Raw genomic sequence first — 13135 nt, 5'->3', positions numbered from 1 at the left:
CTCAAACTTTAAACTATATATTGTGTAGATTTGCAGGTCCTACTTGCCCAGCAAAAAGGGTTTGAATAGCTCTTGCCCTTTTTTCAAAACTCACAAACAACTGTTCATGGGCTGAAAAGGCTTTTGGAGCAATAAAACAGTAAAAACTGCTAGAACTCAAAAATGCAATAAGATAGGTTCAAACTTTAAAAGACATGTTGTGCAGATGTACAAGCCCCTCTTGCACAGAAAGTATGGGTTAGATATCTCTTGCAGTTTCTTCAGAAAACACAAATTATGTGAAAATCCTTTTGAAGCAATAGACACAAAAACAGCTATAAATCCAAAACTTAATATGATAGAATCAAACTTTGAACTATATATTGTGTAGATTTACAGGTCCTACTTGCCCAGCAAAAAGGGTTTGAATAGCTCTTGCCCTTTTTTCAAAACTCACAAACAACTGTTCATGGGCTGAAAAGGCTTTTGGAGCAATAAAACAGTAAAAACTGCTAGAACTCAAAAATACAATAAGATAGGTTCAAACTTTAAAAGACATGTTGTGCAGATGTACAAGCCCCTCTTGCACAGAAAGTATGGGTTAGATATCTCTTATAGTTTCTTCAGAAAACACAAATTATGTGAAAATGCTTTTGAAGCAATAGACACAAAAACAGCTATAAATCCAAAACTTAATATGATAGACTCAAACTTTAAACTATATATTGTGTAGATTTACAGGTCCTACTTGCCCAGCAAAAAGGGTTTGAATAGCTCTTGCACTTTTTTCGAAACTCACAAACAACTGTTCATGGGCTGAAAAGGCTTTTGGAGCAATAAAACGTAAAAACTGCTATAACTCAAAAATGCAATAAGATAGGTTCAAACTTTAAAAGACATGTTGTGCAGATGTACAAGCCCCTCTTGCACAGAAAGTATGGGTTAGATATCTCTTATAGTTTCTTCAGAAAACACAAATTATGTGAAAATGCTTTTGAAGCAATAGACACAAAAACAGCTATAAATCCAAAACTTAATATGATAGACTCAAACTTTAAACTATATATTGTGTAGATTTACAGGTCCTACTTGCCCAGCAAAAAGGGTTTGAATAGCTCTTGCACTTTTTTCGAAACTCACAAACAACTGTTCATGGGCTGAAAAGGCTTTTGGAGCAATAAAAACGTAAAAACTGCTATAACTCAAAAATGCAATAAGATAGGTTCAAACTTTAAAAGACATGTTGTGCAGATGTACAAGCCCCTCTTGCACAGAAAGTATGGGTTAGATATCTCTTATAGTTTCTTCAGAAAACACAAATTATGTGAAAATGCTTTTGAAGCAATAGACACAAAAACAGCTATAAATCCAAAACTTAATATGATAGAATCAAACTTTGAACTATATATTGTGTAGATTTACAGGTCCTACTTGCCCAGCAAAAAGGGTTTGAATAGCTCTTGCCCTTTTTTCGAAACTCACAAACAACTGTTCATGGGCTGAAAAGGCTTTTGGAGCAATAAAACAGTAAAAACTGCTATAACTCAAAAATGCAATAAGATAGGTTCAAACTTTAAAAGACATGTTGTGCAGATGTACAAGCCCCTCTTGCACAGAAAGTATGGGTTAGATATCTCTTATAGTTTCTTCAGAAAACACAAATTATGTGAAAATGCTTTTGAAGCAATAGACACAAAAACAGCTATAAATCCAAAACCCAATATGATAGACTCAAACTTTAAACCATATATTGTGTAGATTTACAGGTCCTACTTGCCCAGCAAAAAGGGTTTGAATAGCTCTTGCCCTTTTTTCAAAACTCACAAACAACTGTTCATGGGCTGAAAAGGCTTTTGGAGCAATAAAACAGTAAAAACTGCTAGAACTCAAAAATACAATAAGATAGGTTCAAACTTTAAAAGACATGTTGTGCAGATGTACAAGCCCCTCTTGCACAGAAAGTATGGGTTAGATATCTCTTATAGTTTCTTCAGAAAACACAAATTATGTGAAAATGCTTTTGAAGCAATAGACACAAAAACAGCTATAAATCCAAAACTTAATATGATAGACTCAAACTTTAAACTATATATTGTGTAGATTTGCAGGTCCTACTTGCCCAGCAAAAAGGGTTTGAATAGCTCTTGCCCTTTTTTCAAAACTCACAAACAACTGTTCATGGGCTGAAAAGGCTTTTGGAGCAATAAAACAGTAAAAACTGCTAGAACTCAAAAATGCAATAAGATAGGTTCAAACTTTAAAAGACATGTTGTGCAGATGTACAAGCCCCTCTTGCACAGAAAGTATGGGTTAGATATCTCTTGCAGTTTCCTCAGAAAACACAAATTATGTGAAAATGCTTTTGAAGCAATAGACACAAAAACAGCTATAAATCCAAAACCTAATATGATAGACTCAAACTTTAAACTATATATTGTGTAGATTTACAGGTCCTACTTGCCCAGCAAAAAGGGTTTGAATAGCTCTTGCACTTTTTTCGAAACTCACAAACAACTGTTCATGGGCTGAAAAGGCTTTTGGAGCAATAAAAACGTAAAAACTGCTATAACTCAAAAATGCAATAAGATAGGTTCAAACTTTAAAAGACATGTTGTGCAGATGTACAAGCCCCTCTTGCACAGAAAGTATGGGTTAGATATCTCTTGCAGTTTCTTCAGAAAACACAAATTATGTGAAAATGCTTTTGAAGCAATAGACACAAAAACAGCTATAAATCCAAAACTTAATATGATAGAATCAAACTTTGAACTATATATTGTGTAGATTTACAGGTCCTACTTGCCCAGCAAAAAGGGTTTGAATAGCTCTTGCCCTTTTTTCAAAACTCACAAACAACTGTTCATGGGCTGAAAAGGCTTTTGGAGCAATAAAACAGTAAAAACTGCTAGAACTCAAAAATACAATAAGATAGGTTCAAACTTTAAAAGACATGTTGTGCAGATGTACAAGCCCCTCTTGCACAGAAAGTATGGGTTAGATATCTCTTATACTTTCTTCAGAAAACACAAATTATGTGAAAATGCTTTTGAAGCAATAGACACAAAAACAGCTATAAATCCAAAACTTAATATGATAGACTCAAACTTTAAACTATATATTGTGTAGATTTACAGGTCCTACTTGCCCAGCAAAAAGGGTTTGAATAGCTCTTGCACTTTTTTCGAAACTCACAAACAACTGTTCATGGGCTGAAAAGGCTTTTGGAGCAATAAAACGTAAAAACTGCTATAACTCAAAAATGCAATAAGATAGGTTCAAACTTTAAAAGACATGTTGTGCAGATGTACAAGCCCCTCTTGCACAGAAAGTATGGGTTAGATATCTCTTATAGTTTCTTCAGAAAACACAAATTATGTGAAAATGCTTTTGAAGCAATAGACACAAAAACAGCTATAAATCCAAAACTTAATATGATAGACTCAAACTTTAAACTATATATTGTGTAGATTTACAGGTCCTACTTGCCCAGCAAAAAGGGTTTGAATAGCTCTTGCACTTTTTTCGAAACTCACAAACAACTGTTCATGGGCTGAAAAGGCTTTTGGAGCAATAAAAACGTAAAAACTGCTATAACTCAAAAATGCAATAAGATAGGTTCAAACTTTAAAAGACATGTTGTGCAGATGTACAAGCCCCTCTTGCACAGAAAGTATGGGTTAGATATCTCTTGCAGTTTCTTCAGAAAACACAAATTATGTGAAAATGCTTTTGAAGCAATAGACACAAAAACAGCTATAAATCCAAAACTTAATATGATAGAATCAAACTTTGAACTATATATTGTGTAGATTTACAGGTCCTACTTGCCCAGCAAAAAGGGTTTGAATAGCTCTTGCCCTTTTTTCAAAACTCACAAACAACTGTTCATGGGCTGAAAAGGCTTTTGGAGCAATAAAACAGTAAAAACTGCTAGAACTCAAAAATACAATAAGATAGGTTCAAACTTTAAAAGACATGTTGTGCAGATGTACAAGCCCCTCTTGCACAGAAAGTATGGGTTAGATATCTCTTATACTTTCTTCAGAAAACACAAATTATGTGAAAATGCTTTTGAAGCAATAGACACAAAAACAGCTATAAATCCAAAACTTAATATGATAGACTCAAACTTTAAACTATATATTGTGTAGATTTACAGGTCCTACTTGCCCAGCAAAAAGGGTTTGAATAGCTCTTGCACTTTTTTCGAAACTCACAAACAACTGTTCATGGGCTGAAAAGGCTTTTGGAGCAATAAAACGTAAAAACTGCTATAACTCAAAAATGCAATAAGATAGGTTCAAACTTTAAAAGACATGTTGTGCAGATGTACAAGCCCCTCTTGCACAGAAAGTATGGGTTAGATATCTCTTATAGTTTCTTCAGAAAACACAAATTATGTGAAAATGCTTTTGAAGCAATAGACACAAAAACAGCTATAAATCCAAAACTTAATATGATAGACTCAAACTTTAAACTATATATTGTGTAGATTTACAGGTCCTACTTGCCCAGCAAAAAGGGTTTGAATAGCTCTTGCACTTTTTTCGAAACTCACAAACAACTGTTCATGGGCTGAAAAGGCTTTTGGAGCAATAAAAACGTAAAAACTGCTATAACTCAAAAATGCAATAAGATAGGTTCAAACTTTAAAAGACATGTTGTGCAGATGTACAAGCCGCTCTTGCACAGAAAGTATGGGTTAGATATCTCTTATAGTTTCTTCAGAAAACACAAATTATGTGAAAATGCTTTTGAAGCAATAGACACAAAAACAGCTATAAATCCAAAACTTAATATGATAGAATCAAACTTTGAAATATATATTGTGTAGATTTACAGGTCCTACTTGCCCAGCAAAAAGGGTTTGAATAGCTCTTGCCCTTTTTTCAAAACTCACAAACAACTGTTCATGGGCTGAAAAGGCTTTTGGAGCAATAAAACAGTAAAAACTGCTAGAACTCAAAAATGCAATAAGATAGGTTCAAACTTTAAAAGACATGTTGTGCAGATGTACAAGCCCCTCTTGCACAGAAAGTATGGGTTAGATATCTCTTATAGTTTCTTCAGAAAACACAAATTATGTGAAAATGCTTTTGAAGCAATAGACACAAAAACAGCTATAAATCCAAAACTTAATATGATAGACTCAAACTTTAAACTATATATTGTGTAGATTTACAGGTCCTACTTGCCCAGCAAAAAGGGTTTGAATAGCTCTTGCACTTTTTTCGAAACTCACAAACAACTGTTCATGGGCTGAAAAGGCTTTTGGAGCAATAAAACGTAAAAACTGCTATAACTCAAAAATGCAATAAGATAGGTTCAAACTTTAAAAGACATGTTGTGCAGATGTACAAGCCCCTCTTGCACAGAAAGTATGGGTTAGATATCTCTTATAGTTTCTTCAGAAAACACAAATTATGTGAAAATGCTTTTGAAGCAATAGACACAAAAACAGCTATAAATCCAAAACTTAATATGATAGACTCAAACTTTAAACCATATATTGTGTAGATTTACAGGTCCTACTTGCCCAGCAAAAAGGGTTTGAATAGCTCTTGCCCTTTTTTCAAAACTCACAAACAACTGTTCATGGGCTGAAAAGGCTTTTGGAGCAATAAAACAGTAAAAACTGCTAGAACTCAAAAATGCAATAAGATAGGTTCAAACTTTAAAAGACATGTTGTGCAGATGTACAAGCCCCTCTTGCACAGAAAGTATGGGTTAGATATCTCTTATAGTTTCTTCAGAAAACACAAATTATGTGAAAATGCTTTTGAAGCAATAGACACAAAAACAGCTATAAATCCAAAACTTAATATGATAGACTCAAACTTTAAACTATATATTGTGTAGATTTACAGGTCCTACTTGCCCAGCAAAAAGGGTTTGAATAGCTCTTGCACTTTTTTCGAAACTCACAAACAACTGTTCATGGGCTGAAAAGGCTTTTGGAGCAATAAAAACGTAAAAACTGCTATAACTCAAAAATGCAATAAGATAGGTTCAAACTTTAAAAGACATGTTGTGCAGATGTACAAGCCCCTCTTGCACAGAAAGTATGGGTTAGATATCTCTTGCAGTTTCTTCAGAAAACACAAATTATGTGAAAATGCTTTTGTAGCAATAGACACAAAAAAAGCTATAAATCCAAAACCCAATATGATAGACTCAAACTTTAAACCATATATTGTGTAGATTTACAGGTCCTACTTGCCCAGCAAAAAGGGTTTGAATAGCTCTTGCACTTTTTTCGAAACTCACAAACAACTGTTCATGGGCTGAAAAGGCTTTTGGAGCAATAAAAACGTAAAAACTGCTATAACTCAAAAATGCAATAAGATAGGTTCAAACTTTAAAAGACATGTTGTGCAGATGTACAAGCCCCTCTTGCACAGAAAGTATGGGTTAGATATCTCTTGTAGTTTCTTCAGAACACACAAATTATCTGAAAATGCTTTTGTAGCAATAGACACAAAAACAGCTATAAATCCAAAACCCAATATGATAGACTCAAACTTTAAACCATATATTGTGTAGATTTACAGGTCCTACTTGCCCAGCAAAAAGGGTTTGAATAGCTCTTGCCCTTTTTTCAAAACTCACAAACAACTGTTCATGGGCTGAAAAGGCTTTTGGAGCAATAAAACAGTAAAAACTGCTCTAACTCAAAAATGCAATAAGATAGGTTCAAACTTTAAAAGACATGTTGTGCAGATGTACAAGCCCCTCTTGCACAGAAAGTATGGGTTAGATATCTCTTGCAGTTTCTTCAGAAAACACAAATTATGTGAAAATGATTTTGAAGCAATAGACACAAAAACAGCTATAAATCCAAAACCTAATATGATAGACTCAAACTTTAAACTATATATTGTGTAGATTTACAGGTCCTACTTGCCCAGCAAAAAGGGTTTGAATAGCTCTTGCACTTTTTTCGAAACTCACAAACAACTGTTCAGGGGCTGAAAAGGCTTTTGGAGCAATAAAACGTAAAAACTGCTATAACTCAAAAATGCAATATGATAGGTTCAAACTTTAAAAGACATGTTGTGCAGATGTACAAGCCCCTCTTGCACAGAAAGTATGGGTTAGATATCTCTTGCAGTTTCTTCAGAAAACACAAATTATGTGAAAATGCTTTTGAAGCAATAGACACAAAAACAGCTATAAATCCAAAACCTAATATGATAGACTCAAACTTTAAACTATATATTGTGTAGATTTACAGGTCCTACTTGCCCAGCAAAAAGGGTTTGAATAGCTCTTGCACTTTTTTCGAAACTCACAAACAACTGTTCATGGGCTGAAAAGGCTTTTGGAGCAATAAAAACGTAAAAACTGCTATAACTCAAAAATGCAATAAGATAGGTTCAAACTTTAAAAGACATGTTGTGCAGATGTACAAGCCCCTCTTGCACAGAAAGTATGGGTTAGATATCTCTTGCAGTTTCTTCAGAAAACACAAATTATGTGAAAATGATTTTGAAGCAATAGACACAAAAACAGCTATAAATCCAAAACCCAATATGATAGACTCAAACTTTAAACCATATATTGTGTAGATTTACAGGTCCTACTTGCCCAGCAAAAAGGGTTTGAATAGCTCTTGCACTTTTTTCGAAACTCACAAACAACTGTTCATGGGCTGAAAAGGCTTTTGGAGCAATAAAACGTAAAAACTGCTATAACTCAAAAATGCAATAAGATAGGTTCAAACTTTAAAAGACATGTTGTGCAGATGTACAAGCCCCTCTTGCACAGAAAGTATGGGTTAGATATCTCTTGTAGTTTCTTCAGAACACACAAATTATCTGAAAATGCTTTTGAAGCAATAGACACAAAAACAGCTATAAATCCAAAACCTAATATGATAGACTCAAACTTTAAACTATATATTGTGTAGATTTACAGGTCCTACTTGCCCAGCAAAAAGGGTTTGAATAGCTCTTGCACTTTTTTCGAAACTCACAAACAACTGTTCATGGGCTGAAAAGGCTTTTGGAGCAATAAAAACGTAAAAACTGCTATAACTCAAAAATGCAATAAGATAGGTTCAAACTTTAAAAGAGATGTTGTGCAGATGTACAAGCCCCTCTTGCACAGAAAGTATGGGTTAGATATCTCTTGCAGTTTCTTCAGAAAACACAAATTATGTGAAAATGCTTTTGTAGCAATAGACACAAAAACAGCTATAAATCCAAAACCCAATATGATAGACTCAAACTTTAAACCATATATTGTGTAGATTTACAGGTCCTACTTGCCCAGCAAAAAGGGTTTGAATAGCTCTTGCCCTTTTTTCAAAACTCACAAACAACTGTTCATGGGCTGAAAAGGCTTTTGGAGCAATAAAACAGTAAAAACTGCTATAACTCAAAAATGCAATAAGATAGGTTCAAACTTTAAAAGACATGTTGTGCAGATGTACAAGCCCCTCTTGCACAGAAAGTATGGGTTAGATATCTCTTGCAGTTTCTTCAGAAAACACAAATTATGTGAAAATGATTTTGAAGCAATAGACACAAAAACAGCTATAAATCCAAAACCCAATATGATAGACTCAAACTTTAAACCATATATTGTGTAGATTTACAGGTCCTACTTGCCCAGCAAAAAGGGTTTGAATAGCTCTTGCACTTTTTTCGAAACTCACAAACAACTGTTCATGGGCTGAAAAGGCTTTTGGAGCAATAAAACGTAAAAACTGCTATAACTCAAAAATGCAATAAGATAGGTTCAAACTTTAAAAGACATGTTGTGCAGATGTACAAGCCCCTCTTGCACAGAAAGTATGGGTTAGATATCTCTTGTAGTTTCTTCAGAACACACAAATTATCTGAAAATGCTTTTGAAGCAATAGACACAAAAACAGCTATAAATCAAAAACCTAATATGATAGACTCAAACTTTAAACTATATATTGTGTAGATTTACAGGTCCTACTTGCCCAGCAAAAAGGGTTTGAATAGCTCTTGCACTTTTTTCGAAACTCACAAACAACTGTTCATGGGCTGAAAAGGCTTTTGGAGCAATAAAAACGTAAAAACTGCTATAACTCAAAAATGCAATAAGATAGGTTCAAACTTTAAAAGACATGTTGTGCAGATGTACAAGCCCCTCTTGCACAGAAAGTATGGGTTAGATATCTCTTGCAGTTTCTTCAGAAAACACAAATTATGTGAAAATGCTTTTGTAGCAATAGACACAAAAACAGCTATAAATCCAAAACCCAATATGATAGACTCAAACTTTAAACCATATATTGTGTAGATTTACAGGTCCTACTTGCCCAGCAAAAAGGGTTTGAATAGCTCTTGCCCTTTTTTCAAAACTCACAAACAACTGTTCATGGGCTGAAAAGGCTTTTGGAGCAATAAAACAGTAAAAACTGCTCTAACTCAAAAATGCAATAAGATAGGTTCAAACTTTAAAAGACATGTTGTGCAGATGTACAAGCACCTCTTGCACAGAAAGTATGGGTTAGATATCTCTTGCAGTTTCTTCAGAAAACACAAATTATGTGAAAATGATTTTGAAGCAATAGACACAAAAACAGCTATAAATCCAAAACCTAATATGATAGACTCAAACTTTAAACTATATATTGTGTAGATTTACAGGTCCTACTTGCCCAGCAAAAAGGGTTTGAATAGCTCTTGCACTTTTTTCGAAACTCACAAACAACTGTTCATGGGCTGAAAAGGCTTTTGGAGCAATAAAAATGTAAAAACTGCTATAACTCAAAAATGCAATAAGATAGGTTCAAACTTTAAAAGACATGTTGTGCAGATGTACAAGCCGCTCTTGCACAGAAAGTATGGGTTAGATATATCTTATAGTTTCTTCAGAAAACACAAATTATGTGAAAATGCTTTTGTAGCAATAGTCACAAAAACAGCTATAAATCCAAAACCTAATATGATAGACTCAAACTTTAAACTATATATTGTGTAGATTTACAGGTCCTACTTGCCCAGCAAAAAGGGTTTGAATAGCTCTTGCACTTTTTTCGAAACTCACAAACAACTGTTCATGGGCTGAAAAGGCTTTTGGAGCAATAAAAACGTAAAAACTGCTATAACTTTAAAATGCAATAAGATAAGTTCAAACTTTAAAATACATGTTGTGCAGATGTACAAGCCCCTCTTGCACAGAAAGTATGGGTTAGATATCTCTTGCAGTTTCTTCAGAAAACACAAATTATGTGAAAATGCTTTTGAAGCAATAGACACAAAAACAGCTATAAATCCAAAACCCAATATGATAGACTCAAACTTTAAACCATATATTGTGTAGATTTACAGGTCCTACTTGCCCAGCAAAAAGGGTTTGAATAGCTCTTGCCCTTTTTTCAAAACTCACAAACAACTGTTCATGGGCTGAAAGGGCTTTTGGAGAATAAAACAGTAAAAACTGCTAGAACTCAAAAATACAATAAGATAGGTTCAAACTTTAAAAGACATGTTGTGCAGATGTACAAGCCCCTCTTGCACAGAAAGTATGGGTTAGATATCTCTTGCAGTTTCTTCAGAAAACACAAATTATGTGAAAATGCTTTTGTAGCAATAGACACAAAAACAGCTATAAATCCAAAACCCAATATGATAGACTCAAACTTTAAACCATATATTGTGTAGATTTACAGGTCCTACTTGCCCAGCAAAAAGGGTTTGAATAGCTCTTGCCCTTTTTTCAAAACTCACAAACAACTGTTCATGGGCTGAAAAGGCTTTTGGAGCAATAAAACAGTAAAAACTGCTATAACTCAAAAATGCAATAAGATAGGTTCAAACTTTAAAAGACATGTTGTGCAGATGTACAAGCCCCTCTTGCACAGAAAGTATGGGTTAGATATCTCTTGCAGTTTCTTCAGAAAACACAAATTATGTGAAAATGATTTTGAAGCAATAGACACAAAAACAGCTATAAATCCAAAACCCAATATGATAGACTCAAACTTTAAACCATATATTGTGTAGATTTACAGGTCCTACTTGCCCAGCAAAAAGGGTTTGAATAGCTCTTGCACTTTTTTCGAAACTCACAAACAACTGTTCATGGGCTGAAAAGGCTTTTGGAGCAATAAAACGTAAAAACTGCTATAACTCAAAAATGCAATAAGATAGGTTCAAACTTTAAAAGACATGTTGTGCAGATGTACAAGCCCCTCTTGCACAGAAAGTATGGGTTAGATATCTCTTGTAGTTTCTTCAGAACACACAAATTATCTGAAAATGCTTTTGAAGCAATAGACACAAAAACAGCTATAAATCAAAAACCTAATATGATAGACTCAAACTTTAAACTATATATTGTGTAGATTTACAGGTCCTACTTGCCCAGCAAAAAGGGTTTGAATAGCTCTTGCACTTTTTTCGAAACTCACAAACAACTGTTCATGGGCTGAAAAGGCTTTTGGAGCAATAAAAACGTAAAAACTGCTATAACTCAAAAATGCAATAAGATAGGTTCAAACTTTAAAAGACATGTTGTGCAGATGTACAAGCCCCTCTTGCACAGAAAGTATGGGTTAGATATCTCTTGCAGTTTCTTCAGAAAACACAAATTATGTGAAAATGATTTTGTAGCAATAGACACAAAAACAGCTATAAATCCAAAACCCAATATGATAGACTCAAACTTTAAACCATATATTGTGTAGATTTACAGGTCCTACTTGCCCAGCAAAAAGGGTTTGAATAGCTCTTGCCCTTTTTTCAAAACTCACAAACAACTGTTCATGGGCTGAAAAGGCTTTTGGAGCAATAAAACAGTAAAAACTGCTCTAACTAAAAAAATGCAATAAGATAGGTTCAAACTTTAAAAGACATGTTGTGCAGATGTACAAGCACCTCTTGCACAGAAAGTATGGGTTAGATATCTCTTGCAGTTTCTTCAGAAAACACAAATTATGTGAAAATGATTTTGAAGCAATAGACACAAAAACAGCTATAAATCCAAAACCTAATATGATAGACTCAAACTTTAAACTATATATTGTGTAGATTTACAGGTCCTACTTGCCCAGCAAAAAGGGTTTGAATAGCTCTTGCACTTTTTTCGAAACTCACAAACAACTGTTTATGGGCTGAAAAGGCTTTTGGAGCAATAAAAATGTAAAAACTGCTATAACTCAAAAATGCAATAAGATAGGTTCAAACTTTAAAAGACATGTTGTGCAGATGTACAAGCCGCTCTTGCACAGAAAGTATGGGTTAGATATCTCTTATAGTTTCTTCAGAAAACACAAATTATGTGAAAATGCTTTTGTAGCAATAGTCACAAAAACAGCTATAAATCCAAAACCTAATATGATAGACTCAAACTTTAAACTATATATTGTGTAGATTTACAGGTCCTACTTGCCCAGCAAAAAGGGTTTGAATAGCTCTTGCACTTTTTTCGAAACTCACAAACAACTGTTCATGGGCTGAAAAGGCTTTTGGAGCAATAAAAACGTAAAAACTGCTATAACTTTAAAATGCAATAAGATAAGTTCAAACTTTAAAATACATGTTGTGCAGATGTACAAGCCCCTCTTGCACAGAAAGTATGGGTTAGATATCTCTTGCAGTTTCTTCAGAAAACACAAATTATGTGAAAATGCTTTTGAAGCAATAGACACAAAAACAGCTATAAATCCAAAACCCAATATGATAGACTCAAACTTTAAACCATATATTGTGTAGATTTACAGGTCCTACTTGCCCAGCAAAAAGGGTTTGAATAGCTCTTGCCCTTTTTTCAAAACTCACAAACAACTGTTCATGGGCTGAAAGGGCTTTTGGAGAATAAAACAGTAAAAACTGCTAGAACTCAAAAATACAATAAGATAGGTTCAAACTTTAAAAGACATGTTGTGCAGATGTACAAGCCCCTCTTGCACAGAAAGTATGGGTTAGATATCTCTTATAGTTTCTTCAGAAAACACAAATTATGTGAAAATGCTTTTGAAGCAATAGACACAAAAACAGCTATAAATCCAAAACTTAATATGATAGACTCAAACTTTAAACTATATATTGTGTAGATTTGCAGGTCCTACTTGCCCAGCAAAAAGGGTTTGAATAGCTCTTGCCCTTTTTTTCAAAACTCACAAACAACTGTTCATGGGCTGAAAAGGCTTTTGGAGCAATAAAACAGTAAAAAC

The sequence above is a fragment of the Eucyclogobius newberryi genome, unplaced genomic scaffold, assembly GCF_026437365.1.
Source record: "Eucyclogobius newberryi isolate DKJ021-1_F unplaced genomic scaffold, fEucNew1.0.hap1 SCAF_7, whole genome shotgun sequence".
Classification (NCBI taxonomy): Eukaryota; Metazoa; Chordata; class Actinopteri; order Gobiiformes; family Gobiidae; genus Eucyclogobius; species Eucyclogobius newberryi.
The sequence above is the reverse complement of the archived record's forward strand: the minus strand, read 5'-3'. Positions refer to the sequence as shown.